Raw genomic sequence first — 14,947 nt, 5'->3', positions numbered from 1 at the left:
AGTATAGTTACTTCTTGATTGTGACCTTTTTCACTTGTGCAACAATTCTCAGCATTTTGAGAGATATTTTAAAAGATTTCTAAAGTGAAGGTCATATGCTTAAAGTGAGTCACTGGTTGACTAGGTAAATAGCAATGTCTATTGCCATTTGAGCTCCAGATATTGCTGTGCAGTAATTTTGTCTGCTCTGAATTGCTCTCCTAGCATTGAAGCACAAACTACAGAATTCATTTTTCAGAACATCTTTTTAAAACAAGGAACAGAGAAGTATCTGTAATCTCCTGCTTTGGTATGAACTATAGCTGAACAAGCAAGATGACCACATTCTGTTTGAACAGAACTTAACTACTGAAGATAAGTGGTGTTGATTAAGCAATTGTTCCTGCTAAAGCAAGAAGCTTCAGTGGTTAAGTGGGCTTTTTGAAAACTGACCTTTTTAACCATCAAATCTGATTGATGGCTTTTCTTTTCCACTTAACTATTGCTAATAGGCTTCTTTGTGTCTGTCTATTCAGAAAGATTGCATCTTTAAAGCAGGTTATTTTAAAAGGTCACTTTATCAAACATTTTGCTATGGACTAAAATTTGTAGTCAGCTTAATTTATATGGCTGCCTACCTACTGTCCTGTGATTGCCCATAAACTTTTGAAACATCTGATTGCTAGAAGTGTGACAGTATTTAAATATACACAATCCTGAATATCTTTGTTCCTACCCCAGATCACATTGACTTCAGGCCATAGGAAGCTGATGTGGTTTGGTTTTTTTCAAATGTATTGGGTGAAATTCTAAACTGACTGAAGCTAAAAAAAATAAATGGATGAAATTCAGTGAGGCCAAATGTTCAATTGCAAATTCAATTTCTAGTAAGAAAACAAACTATCACTTATAGCTATTCGATCTAGCATCAATGAAGTCAACTAGGAAAACTATCACTGACTTCGAACCAAACATGGATTAGTTCCAAAAGGATTTCTTTTAACTGGCTGAAGACTCCCCAGCCTTTCAATTTCATTTCAGGCAGAATGAATGCTAAATCTAAATTAATCAAGAAAAAATAATTGCAATTTCTCTCTTTTTTTTTTTTTTTTTTTTGTTTCTTTGTTTTTATTTTATGGCTAGATGGAGCTCACAGGAAAGTTTCATATTACCATGCCCATACTGTAAGCTTTCTCTAACAAAAGTGATTCATATGCACTAGATTGTCAGAAGTGAAAATTGTCTTCCATTTCAGACTTAAAATGAAAAGACATTGGGAAGCATAATAACCTGTTCTGTTGCTCTTTCTAAGGTTGGAAACTAGACTGGGGAATACTGAGATTAAAATGAAGCATGGCTGTTACATTACTGGCATGCAAAGATCATCACCTTGTATATGACAGCTGTTTGTCATTATTTAGGACAATAATAGGAAACAAGAAAAATCATTTTGTGAGTGTATTGCAAATGAGAGAGTTTACCATGATGGATGAACGATAAAGAAATCTTAGTTCATATTTGTTTAAAACTTTTGATAGATACAATTTCTTAGAGGAGGAAGGAAATGGCTGTCTGACTTCCCGCATATCACCAGTACACAGTACGCAGGACCTTCTTGCACTTCATCTCAGCTTCTCTGTAGGTAGCAAGGTAGCAATGGTAAGTTTCAACAGCCTATTTGCAAGGAAGAGATGAGACAGAGCCAGAAGTAATTCACCCATTGCTGAGGCAAGCATGGAAATTCTTCCTTGTCACTGGTGAGGCCGCACTTTGAGTGCTGTACCCAGCTCTGGGCCCCTCAGTTTGGGAAGGATGTTGAGATGCTTGAGCACGTCCAGAGGAGGACAACAAGGCTGGTGAGGGGCTTTGAACACAAGCCCTCTGAGGAAAGACTGAGGGAGCTGGGGATGTTTCGCCTGGAGAAAAGGAGACTCAGAGGTGTCCTTATCACTCTCTACTACTGCCTGAAGGGTGGCTGTAGTCAGGTAGGAGTTTGTCTCTTTCTCCAGAGAGAAATATTGTTGAATATTAGAAAAGTTTTTTGTGGAAAGAGTGATAAAGTGCTGGAATTGTCTGCCTGGGGACGTGGTGGAAACACCATCCCTGGATGTGTTTAAAAAAGACTGGATGTGGCCTTTGGTGCCATGGTTTAGTCGAAGTATTAGGCCTGAGATGGACTCAATGATCTTGAAGGTCTCTTCCAACCTAGTGATCCTGTGATTCTGTAATAAAACTATCTGAGAAGGCATTGCAACACTGCATAACAAATTAGAATGAGGTGTGAAGTAATGTAGGACTTCATCTGCAATCCAAATATGCAAATTTAATCACCAGAGATTATTTTTTTTCTGTGTTTGATAACAGAATTGAAATCCAATTTCTTTGAATAACTTCTTTGAGAATGTTTCAAAATTCTGGAAGCAGTTCATCAGGCTGTGGGGAGTACAGTCCAGCTTGTTTAATCACAGAAGTAGGCACAGATGCCAGAAATATTCCCCCTCGTAAATATTACCTACACTCTTCCTAAAGCACATGATTTATCACCCTGAGTGAAATAAGAAGTATTCAATGCATTTTTATGCTATCAAATCAAGAATAAAAACTATAGGATGAAATTAAATTGCAATATTAAATTTCCTTATTTCCTATGAGTTTATCATTGTCAATATTAAATGATGATGGTGATGATGGTGATGATGATGCAGCAACCAACTAAAATTTGGGAAAAAACCCAAGCACAATCTACTTGGACAAATCATTCTTGGCTAATGAAAACATCTGGTTCAAATTTATTGTAGATAAAAAATTTGGAAAGTTGTCAATATCATTAGGTCTTCTAGTCAGTTCACGGAAAGACTGAAAATTGCAAAGACTCACCTTGCATCCCCCTCAGCTGACATTTCAAAAGAAGTTCCTCAGTTTTAACAATATCTGTGTCTTTCCCATCCTTCTAAAAAGAGCACATGCAAAATAAATCAACATAGCTGAAAATTTGTTCTTACTAGTCACTGTATTGCTTTACAAAAGTATTTGTCAAAATATTTGTATGTACTTTCCTGAGAAAAGATTTTATTTTAAAATTATTTGTGTCATTTGTTAGTTCCTAATACCACTGCTATAGTCAAACTCTTAATTACTTCTGGAGGAAAAGCAAATAATTCTAAATTAATTAATCAAAAATTAGCTGTTGACCACAATTCTCATTCTAACTTTAAAAAAAAGATACAAATTCAGCTACCAAAATTAATAAACAATACATATTTTAGAAAGCGTTTTCTTATTCCTCTAAACAGCAATGGAAATACCGATTTGGAAACCCCAAATTTCCTATAAGATTGAGATAAGAGAAAAGAAATCCCATTTTTTACTTCTGGAGTGATATAACCACTATGTAGTTTACAGGATGAATTTAAAAGCACTTTTCTCAATTGATACCTTTGTGGCAAAATTTGTAATTATAAGAAGTAAAGGTTATAAAATTTTAACTGTTGTTAGTGACCACTTCCAAGAAACGTTATCCAACAATTTAAACAATTTAGAGGGCAGAGAAAATGCACAAAGGAAAAGAAGTATATTATAGCATTTTGTCACAGAAATTGGACAGAGAAAGAAAACTGTGACTGGACACATAAGCAACTGAAGAGAAAGTGATAAGAGAGGTAACTGAGAGTAAATTAGATATTGCATGAAAAATTCCTTTTCTTTTCCCAGTGTTTAAATTAATAAATAAATAGATAAATATGCACCAAACCCTAAAAGAATAAAAACATTTTCTTTGAACACTTATGGAATAAAATATTTTCATATGAGTTCTTTCTTCTTCAAAGAAACATGACTGAAAAAATGATTCCATTTAGTGAGTTTTCTCACACTGACACAAATGAACCAAAAAACTATTTCACTAACATTTGAGCTAAAAAGAGAGCTTTAAACAATGATACATTTTCTATTGTATCTTATTTTAGATGTTACAGTTTTTGTTGATGACACTGATTCACTGTCTTAATCTCAAAAGAAAATTTTATATTACCTGAAAATATTGCTGGGAAAAAAACCCCAACCCTACATCACCTGATGAGCCAGCCTGTTCTAAATTTGAAAAAAAGGACACCTCTTGCATAAATTTTGAATTTGCTTTCAAAGACTAGGAACAAAAAAATATTTTCTATTTCTTCTTGTGTTTAGTTTATTTGAATGTTTTTTCTCCCCCTACTGTCATGGTTTGACACTGGCACACTGCCAGCACCCCCATGAAAATGCAACCTATCAATTGAATGCTGTGAAGTGCGATTGAGAACAGAGTAAAGCAGGCTTAAGCTTAATAACAAAGAGAAAAAAAACCAAATTTATTTACCTACCACTACTACTATAAAAGAAAAAAAGAAAGGAAAAAAAACCACACACAAAATTCGAAATGAAAACCTTTCAAAATATTCCTCCTCTCGCCACCCAACTCCAACAAACCACAGCAAGACACATTTGGACCCTTAATCAAGTCTTCACCCTTCCACATAATCAATATGAGTCCATCGGGGAAGAGAGGAGTCCCCCTTGCACCATAGACCCCCAGGAAACACAGCTGCCACCTCCTGTGTTTCCATGTCACACGTGGCACCGCCCAGACACACTGGCCAGTGTGACACTCTCCTCTCCATGTCACAGTGCTCTCACACCGGGCATGGACAGAGACTGCTTATAGGGCCCCTTTAAGGATGCTTTGCCACGGACCACCAGGAACAACAGTCCAGTATCGTATTTCGGGACTAGAGTCCCCCCCATTTTCCTCTGGGGCCGAGGATCCAAGGACAGAGATTTCCTTCTCTTCTTCTCTGAAGATGGAGGGCATCCTCACACCCTCCTCAGCTTTTCTCTGTTCCTTCCTGAACTGGTAGTTGCTGAAGGAGTCTCTTGGCTCACCATTGCATCCCCCTAAAATGCAGTCTCTCTTGAAGGAAGGATTGGTTCAGTCTATGGCTAACAAGAAAAGTTCAGCCAAAAGCCCCTACATCATCTCCCCGCAACCTTCTTTCCCTAACATCTGAGGTCCCAGGCTGTCTCTCTTTCCTTCAAGTTAAGGAGGAGTAATATTTCACAAAGCCTTCATTTCACAGGAAAGGTTAAAGGTCCCGGACTCCCCCGGGCATCTTCCCCCCCTCCCCCCCCTTCTCCTTCTCCTCTGCCAGCAAACATCCAGGTGTCTGCAGGCTCTCTATCTCTTTCCCTCTAGGTTGGGGGTGGGGGGGGGGGGGTGGAACAAAGACATCTCAGGCATTCTCCACCCTTCCATCCGCAGGAGCTGGCCCAGCTCGGTTCCTGATGATCTTTCACCCCCTGGCCTACCTCCCCAGGCCACATGGCTCCCCTCCCCCACCCAGCTCGGCTGGGCAGGGGAGGTCTGCACTCTCCACTGGCCAGAACCAAAAAGAGCGAGTTCTCCCAGGAATTCTGCTTTTAACCCCTCTGTGTTCTCAGAGGCGTGTCCACCTTCAATTGGTCACCCAAAGTGTCAGTATCCAAACCTGACCCCTGAATGGACTGACCTCTTCCTTCCGAGAAAATTCTTTTCCCGTGTCAAACCATGACACCTACTTAGTAGATTTATATTTTATTGCAAGGGTAGGTGCAATAATAAAATAGAAAACACTAAAAAAAATCTGAAGCCAAGCAGGTCAGACCAGGCATGATGCCAGTCTGATCCAGCAGGAAAGATTTTATGCTTCAGGGAATCAGAACTCCTCATGTGGCCAGGCTTTTGAGTTCTCACATCAAATAACACCTTTTATTAGATCATAAATAATTTCTGGGGTATGGTTGGTCGGTTTTTTGCATATGTAGTTTATATCATGTCTTCTTACATGGTTCTGAAGTGTTAAGCATGACGAAAGAGTTAAACATGTTTCAGCTTTTGGTGCAGAATCCAGATGTAATTACTGGAAATGAAGTTGCATTTTTGAGCCTTTTTGCTGTAAAACCTAATAAATAAAAAAACACTTTTTTTTTTTCCTGAGTCCCTGTGGCCAGTGTGCTGATGCAGTGTGTTTAATGCAGAAAACAGAAATCCCTGAATATATTAAGTACAAAGAGTGAGGCTGTGAGCCATCTCAAAGGCTGTATCTTGATGACCTTTTACAAGACTCTTAGAAAGAAAATTCTTTATCAGCTGTTACTGGATTGTTAATTTATGTCTCAAACAGCAGGCCATGACACGGCCATTATTCTAGATAATTTACAGGTAGAGTAGCTTCAGTTATCATTGCTAATATGTAAATAAATATATATACACCTGTACATTTACATATTTATTCATACTGCAAATGCATTGATACAGTGATAGCTGGCTAGAAAGAAAATATTCAGAACCATTAAAATGTATGTGCTTCTTAAAAACATCCTGAAATTGAAGAGAAATATGGATAAGTAAACTTTACTCTTTGTTTCTTCCTCATGTCTGCAACACACACCAGCTGACCAAGGACTGAGCTCTCAGTTGGGATGGTTACTAGAGTCATTCAGACCTTATCACACTAATTGATGGATTGTGATACCAAGAATTTAGGGTGCTTCATCTTTTTACCAGAAAGACTTTCAGGGACTTGTTAAAAATTAATCAAACCAAATACTTGAATTCTCACTCATATTGTGCTAACCTTCCATATTTAGTGTACTGTGGGCACAATTATAGGAAGAAATTTGAAAATAACCAATCACATTAAAATTTGGCCTTAATGTACCACCTGAATGTGCTTCCAACAAAAAGGTGATGTGGTCTGGGGACAGTTGAGAAGAAGATCTAACTGGATGCTATTCTGAAAGATAAGTAGTAATTAAACCAGAAGTAATGGGTTTCATGAGGAAAGCAGTGTGGCATATCATGATCTGAACTACACAGGAGATCCTAGTGAATTGCCTGATTTCATTGTAGGATGCAATGGATTCCATGACCATATGAATTAAAATGTGTTGCTTAAATATCTCAGTTGTAGAAAAGTCTGCTAGAATAATGATAATGTAAATTGCTTACTTCCATGGAGCAAAACCATCACAAAGCTTAATTATTCATTTTAATTTATGAGCTCATGTTCAAAAAGTAACAATACTTAGAGTTTTGTCATAGTGATATTCACTACACAAGTTCTCTCCTCTTGGTAGTCACACCGGGACCACATTAGTTCTCTCTGCTGAAGCTGTTTAATAGCTGCATGACACATGAACTAAAGACCTCACAGTTTCTCACTGCCTTGCTTTGCTTTGTTGGCAGTCTTTTCTGTTGGGTTAAGACTGTGTCTGTTTCTGCTTCTGATGAGTGTGATTGTTTATCGCATTACATTAAATTCACTGTGGATGGCTGAATAGCAAATGGACAAGCTATAAGCTGTAGCCATAGGATTGTTGTCAACACTGCAGTAAGCTAGTGCTTTATCATCAGAAACCAAAGAGTACTTAAATGATACTGGCTCTAGTTATGGTCATAATTTATTAGCCTCAAATGACTACTTTCTGTATGGTGTCTTGCCTTTCCTTCCCAGAATTTCTGTTTTGCTGTAGTTGGCATTATAAAATCTCAGTTCTCTTGGACAAAATCTTTATTTCTATAATATAAGAGAAAGCAAGAAAGGATATGCAGCAGAGAGGTGGGGAGGCTAATAATGCCTTGTGACATTGTGGAGTTTTATGTAAGACCTTTGGAAAAAAACTCCAACCTCCTTGGTCAGTGCTGCATGAACATGCCAATGTTTCCTGATATCTCTTCTCTCTTAATGTTTTTCTAAAAAGTTTTGGTTAAACAAGCCATTTTATTGCATCTGAATATCAGCTCTACAATTTGAAAGAAGCTACATGGCTTTCCTAAGCATTCCCAGAACTGGTCAAGAGTTCATTACTTTGACAAAGATCATACTGTCTTAATTTCATTTAGGTTTCTTAATTTCTTTTGGTCTGTGAAAACCCACCAATTTTCAATTTAAAAATTTTCTTTCCCTTGAAAGTTAATGCCTTCTTAAAAATAAGGATCTTTCCCAAAATCTAATTTGCCAAAACCTATTTTATTTTCTCAAAAAGTAACTGTTCTTTCTGCTCAAATTAATACCTAGGGATTAAATAAGCAGCGAGATCCTTTGTTAGGCACTATGAACAAGTTATGAACCACATAGTTCTGCCTCCAAAAACATTAGCTTTTAAAAATAAAGCTTTTTCTTGTCAGAAATGTGGTTTTTTTGCTGCTAAATTGTTTTCAGTTGCTTTGCTTTGCTCTGCTCTTGATGACATATACAAGCACCCAAGTGTTGCATTGATGACCCTCTCCACATATCAACTACATGAATGAGAGAGATCAAGGGAAATCTTGGTACTTCACTGGTCATCATCGCCTTCGCAGTTTTTCAAGAGAAGTAAGACAACATAATAAAAAGAAGGAGATGAAATCCACCTCCATTTAAATTAATGCACCTTGTAGTTTATCAGAGAAACAACTTGGGTTTTAGTGCCCATTAGAGAAGGTCTGGATAGTTTGTTCAGGCTTGTTAATGATTTAGTTCTTATCAATTCCTTATTCTTAAATTGTCTGACCATGTTGGCCATGAAGTAGGCTGTTAATAGGCATCTTTACTCCATGGATTCCCAGAGAGCTTTGGTGGAGTAAGTTATTCCCTCTGAGAGGATCCCCAACATTCTTTGTGTCACAGCTGAACTGAGAGCAGTATCCCACAGGTCATATTGTATGAGGACCTGTATCGGGAGCTTTCAGCTTCAAGATGTCTGTCCTTATGCACCAGTGGGAAAAACTATGCTTAATTCAGCCACATATCCATGTCTAGACTATCACTCTTCTTGGTGCTCCTCTAAGCTATCATGTCAAGTGAACAAAATAATCATGTTACTCGCAGTTTTACTAGTTTATCATATCGATTCATATTTTGTTATTGCATTTTTCAGCATAGGAAATTACTTCTTTTGGCCCTTTTTTCCTTCTACAGACCCTTAATGTCCCTTACTGTCAACAGCTGTCAAACAGAAAGGGAAAGACAAAAATGTTATTTTTTGTTTTTCCCTTTTCTAAATAATGGTATTTAATTGATTCTCCAGCAGTTGTTTTCATTCCCACACTTGTGTACAGTTTCAGCTACTGCAGCTACTTTTTAACTTTCGAATAGAAGTGACCATAGCTTAGTTGGTTCCATAATTACATGCTATTATATTATTTTCATCAGAGATTGCCTATCACCCTATTTTTTTTTTTTTTCTATGATAGTCTTTCCTGGAATTAGTTTTTGGTTTTTTTGTTTCCTGGAGAGGGTAATCAAGAGACTTTGCAAATTGACAAAACATCATATTTTCCAGGGTATCCAGATATATTACATACATATATTCCATATGTATCTCAAAAATCAATTTGATAGATGTTTCCATTTACCAGAAATTTTGGAGGGATTACTGCATGTAAAGAAAAATAGTGCTTGAATATGCCTGGAGGCTGCAAGATCAAGCTCTTAGTCTTAATATTCTGTTTTGCATACTGAGAATAAATCACATGCTTGATCAATTATGCCATTTTCAAGAATTCTATGGAAATAGCATGCTTAAGTTTTGCATGAAATTCTAACCTTGCATAGCCAGTAGCAGTATTCTATTCGTGGTGGGCAGGGGGAGATTCTAGCGATACCTACAGTTTAAGGCTTGTTGTCAGATAATTTCTACTATAATTCTCAGCTCTCTGGCAGAATTCCATGAGAAGAATGCTGAGGTAGTGTACTAAGAATGTAAAAATGGTCCCTAGCAGTGTCACAGATTAAATGTGAGAGATGAGAAAGGGCATGTAGGTTTTACATGTTTTTGGATTTTTTTCCTCAAATATAAAGTCTCAGTTGATTCTAATACTTGATGGTGGGAAATCATTGTTCCTTTAGATTTTGCATTCCCAGGAACAGAACCTCCTTATTATCATGTGGAATTAGTTGAGTGTTTTTTTTTTTTTTAATGCCAATAAATAGTGAAATCCCACTGGCTTTTTCAAGAATCAAAAGAAAGTTTATATTTTGTTGTTTAGATAATTCTATAGAATTAGACCTGAGAAAAAAATCTGTTTCCCTACCACCCACAGTGTTCCAAGAAGAGCAAAATTAATATTTCTACAGCTGCAGCATGCAGCAAATATTTCATAAAGGATTACAGAAAATTATACACAACCGATTACTGCAAAAATATCAAACATATATTGAAAACACCCTTTTTGGTCACTTCCTCCCAAGCAAGGACTGTTCAAAGAGCTTAAAAACTGGCTATTTGAGAGCCTTATATTCTGTTCTTGTGGCTCTTGCACTTTAAATGAACAAATCAGACTAAGGATTTAAACATTTTGGAGTTCCAATCAAAGACAAACTAAAGGTATTGTACTTTCTCAGCCAAATACCCCCACATGAATTGATTCTTTATTAAAATCAGTATGTTTCTTTAAAAAAAAAAAAAAAAAAAACAAAACCAAAACCTTTTCTTGAATGAATATTTAATATTTGGGGGAGAAAAGCCAAATAAGAAGGAAAAAAAGACAAAAAGAAGGTATTTGATACTATGAAGGATGTTTACCAACTACATTTGTTTAGAATAATATTAAAGAGCTTTGCTGTTCAAATAATATAAATTTGTGTGCAAAAACCCCAATAACCTTCTGCAGAACCTGGGCTTTATGGCAATAAACTTCATATATAAGAAACTCACGTATTGTTTTCATGACAACATTTTAATTTGGATAACCAGATGAACATGGATTTTTCTAGAAGAAAGTAATGTTGGAGCAGATGTTTTTGGAAAGACCAGCTACAAAAGACAGGATGACAATATTCTTTGATATAATTAAAGATAAAAAGATAAAATGCAGTGTTTCTCATCTTCTGCAAAAATTGTCAAAACTCTATCATATTAAATAAAATACGAAGTAATTGTCAAGGTAGTTTCAGTATAAATGAAGAAGGCCTGAGTACTCCCACTTCTAGGACTTGATTAATTTTGTTCTTCAGCCTTCCTTAGCTGGTTGGTTGCCTGATACTTGATTACTAAAACTTCTCTTTAAAGTCTTGCAGTTTTACAGGGCATAGACTATGTTATCTGCTAAACTTCATCTAGAAAGTTGTAGGAGAGTATAACATATGAAGGCATTGCAAGGAGATTCCCAGAATGGGTGAGGTTGGAGGGATCTCAGCAAATCACAGCTGGTGGAAATCCATCCTGGTGGAAAGCCAAAGTGTGCCTGATTACTTCTAATTGGTTTTTCATCTTTCGGTGACCTTAAATAGGCAAACATTCCTAATAAGTTCATCATGGAACAGGGCTTACTACAGACAAAGACGGCAAAAAAGGAAAGTATTCCTGCCTCACCAGCTGTTTCCTGCCTCCTGAGCTAGCCAAGATAAATCTTAAATTTTCCATATACAATTTCTAGCGAGAATAACTTTCAGTTTTCTGCACATTTTCAGCATCTGTCCAACCTATACAGATTTTTTTTTGGAGTCTAGGAGACTGAGATGGGAAATAACGGCAAGAAAATTTGTGCCAGCCTTTTCTTGCAGCAGTTCTAGAGCTCAAGCACAGGATATATATTCTGGTGTGTTCTGCTTGGAGGATGGTGATTACATGTCCAAGATGAAAAGCTTCTCTGCATTATGAACCTTTTAGTTACAAATGAGCATTTCTTGATGCGCATTAAACTTGACACATCAGCTCCTGGATGAATTACTTACAAAGGGAGCTGCTTAAGACTATTAAGATATATACAGTGAAATCCTAGGTGCTAAGTAGAGTTAACATTATTCCAAAGTGTATTTCTTTTTAAAGTGTCTGGCTTAACTTAAGTTTCCCTCTTTAATCTTGCACAGTGCCCTAGGCTGCCAAAAAGGCAGCCATCAGCATCGCTTAGTGAAGGCAGCTTAGAGCTGTCAGCCATCTTATCTTCCCTGCTGCATGGGTGATAGCTTTTATCTGTGAGTATAAACATTAAAATGGAACTGTAATCCCACCGTAGTCCTACAGAAGATTTCCAGCTGTTTCTCAGATATGGAGAAACTCCTCCATTACAGAAAAGAATGTGTGTCTCTGTGCTTCTTTGTGCATATGTATGTTTGGACAGTAAAAAACATGATGATCAGGAGACTGTACAAAGAAATTCTACTATAGGAACTTTTTTGGAAAAGCTAGCTAAGCCAAGGAGACAGTTTTGTATAATAATCTCAATCTAATGTGCAGAATGCAATTTGAAATCTTTAAGTATACTTATAATGTGGACACTATGGCCACAAGTTTTAAAACGTCATTCTCTTTAATGCACCATTCTTTTTTTCTTTCAGGGCTTTTCCTGTACAGCATCTCAGACTATCAGTTTAATTATGGAAATAAAACACAGAAAAGGCACTAGCATATGATATCCTAAACATAAGTTTCTTGCAGTATTATTTATGAAACAGAAAGAAAAAAAAATTAATCATTATCTTAAGATAATACCATTTCTGCCTGAGAGCTGAAAGTTCTTTCCTTCTCAATCATCAGATGAAAGCAATAACATTTTCCAGAGCATGCTAAGTACACAATTCTGGAAAATAACATTTTTTTCTAAAATCAGTAAAAACATGCAGGATTGTTTAGACTTATATTTTCTCGTCATTCCATAATATATTATTCAGTCCTCTTGTCACTGTCCCTCCTGCAGCCATGCCATTATTAGATCCTTTGTGCTATAGAACTGCTGTTTGGACCAACCTCCCTGCATTGTTTTTACGGCAATGACACTTCTATTTTTTCTGACCATAAATTATTAATTTCTTACTCTTAGTTGCTTTCCTCTCCTTTTAATGTTGTATGAAACTTAATTTTGGGAATACAAGGAATGCTCCTGTTTGAGCTGGGGTTGACAGAAAAGAAGAAAAGATGGATGGTATTGGGCTGCCTTTCTTTTGCTTTTACACTGTTTCCTCAAAATGGACTGTGTATCAGACCAGGGAATAGAGAGTGGTAAAGATCTCATCCATCAAGACAAAAAATTCCCATTTTCTCAGCTGACCCCTGACTTCTATTGAAGACTCCTACTTCATTCTGAATTAAACCCCAAATTGAATGCAAATGATGAAAAAGGTTATATTTAACTTAAAAAGCATAAACAATTGTCTTAATGTCAACTCATATTCTTGAAGTAGAATTCTTCCCTAAATGTTTACAGGAGTCCTTAAAATATTTTTGTTGGGTTATCAAAGCCACACAAAGGGTTTTGATTCCCAATTATCATTAGAAATTAATTGAAACTGGGTATTGAAATCCCTTATGTACAGTTCTGAATATGCAACTCATATAATGTGGATAAGCAGAAATTAATAGGAAATGGCTGCCCCCAATGCACTATAAGCCTTGATCTTGGCTTTCAGTTATATTGAAAGTAAATGTATTGAATATTTCTGAGATTCTAACAATTCTCTTAGAATGTTATTCCCTAGCATTAAAATGACACTGAAAGAGTTTATAGAAATTTAAGCTGTCACATTTTAGAATCTCAAATGTATATTTATATAACAGATAGACAGTTACAAGGATAACTTCTGTTAACTTCACAAGACAGAACCACATTTCTACTAAAAATGTACACAGAAAAGCATTATTATGTTTAATAGAATCTCTATGTTCTCTCTTCCTTCTCACTTAATACCTTTCAAGGACATTTGATTGCAGCTGGTTTTAAGCCTCTGTGGAAATATTTGACATTCTTACCCTGGGATTTGATCCAGGAATGTGTCCTCAAATAAAGACAAGTCTCATCAGACTGGGATTATTACTGTCCTCCCTCACTAAAATCAATAGTTTATATCAGATAGATTAGAACAGACTAGATATATAAACTGTTCCTTGTCACTGCGAACTGCACAAAAGTAAATGCATTAGACCAAATAAATTGAAGAAAAGCCATTTGATTGACCATTTGAATTTGGAATGTACTATATCAATAAAAAAAACCAAAAAACAATCTACTCTATTTTCATTGAATACTTTATATATATCACAAAACTAGAATTATCAAATTATTTTTGCTTTATTAAAATCAGAAGAAAAAAATCTCTTTCTCATTCAGTTGACCTGAATCAAGACCATTATAAGCAGTTCCAGTAAAAACAGTGGAATTGCTTACAACAGAATTTGGCCAGAACTTTTAATAATTATTTTGATATCATCTGAATTACAAAAAAAAAGAAAAAAAGAAAAAAAGAAAGGTAGAATTAAAAAAAAAACAGAAAAAATAAGGTTCTATTTTTGATGAAGCTCAGGGTTTTATTTTTTTAATGTAAATTTTTATCTTGTGATGATTAAAATGGAAGAAATTGTTAAAATAGTTCCCAACTTCCTAGTCATACTGAATGAGGGGGAAATTTTACACTGAAGAGATAATTGGCATATTTAGCTAATCTTTTATTAATGTAGCACAATTGTAACATACATTTTGTCTCAGAAAAGTCAGCATGGAAATTTTTATGTCATTATGCTGTGGCTCCACTTTTTAATAATTCTCTGTAGATTCAGGTTTTGCAACAAAAATGAGATTTTTCATTTTTTTGTGTACTGTATACTCCACAGCTCTATTCAGTCAAGAAAGAGCAGGTTCTTTTCATTACTAGATCTTTATGCAGTGTACTTCTATTGTGGGAATGATGCAAAAATTTGAGTTATACATTTATACATTTTAATCTAAAGAAAAATAATAATAGTAATTGCTCTTTATGCTTTTAATGTCTAGCCTTTTGTACAAAATCATGTTTTATGGAATGTGTAAAAAATATGTTCTCAATCACAAAATGTCACCTGATTAACAAGAAGTTTGTGACATCTCAAAGAGCTGTACAGAAAGGTATCAATTATAACTCTTCAGTACGTTAATGTGAAAAGTTTGACTCCTAATTTTGCAATCAGTATTTCAGATAAAAGAGATTTCTCCAAGAGTGCAGAA

General features: G+C 35.8%; 2 long non-coding RNA genes across 3 annotated transcripts in view; one reads left to right on the top strand and one right to left on the bottom strand.

Annotated features, from left to right (window-relative positions):
* LOC140682308 (uncharacterized) overlaps nt 1–14,947 on the top strand; it is an 84,173-nt gene that overhangs the window by 37,286 nt on the left and 31,940 nt on the right. The gene's annotated exons all lie outside the window — the stretch shown is intronic.
* The window catches only part of LOC116807831 (uncharacterized), a 70,265-nt gene continuing 57,109 nt past the window's right edge, over nt 1,792–14,947 (bottom strand). Inside the window, exon 5 of the long non-coding RNA XR_012053853.1 lies at nt 1,792–2,929. This is a non-coding gene — a long non-coding RNA (uncharacterized lncRNA). The remainder of the gene's footprint in view (nt 2,930–14,947) is intronic.

This window comes from Taeniopygia guttata, chromosome 2, assembly GCF_048771995.1.
Source record: "Taeniopygia guttata chromosome 2, bTaeGut7.mat, whole genome shotgun sequence".
Lineage (NCBI taxonomy): Eukaryota > Metazoa > Chordata > Aves > Passeriformes > Estrildidae > Taeniopygia > Taeniopygia guttata.
Note: the sequence above shows the minus strand (reverse complement) of the source record. Positions and strands in the feature narration are given on the sequence as shown.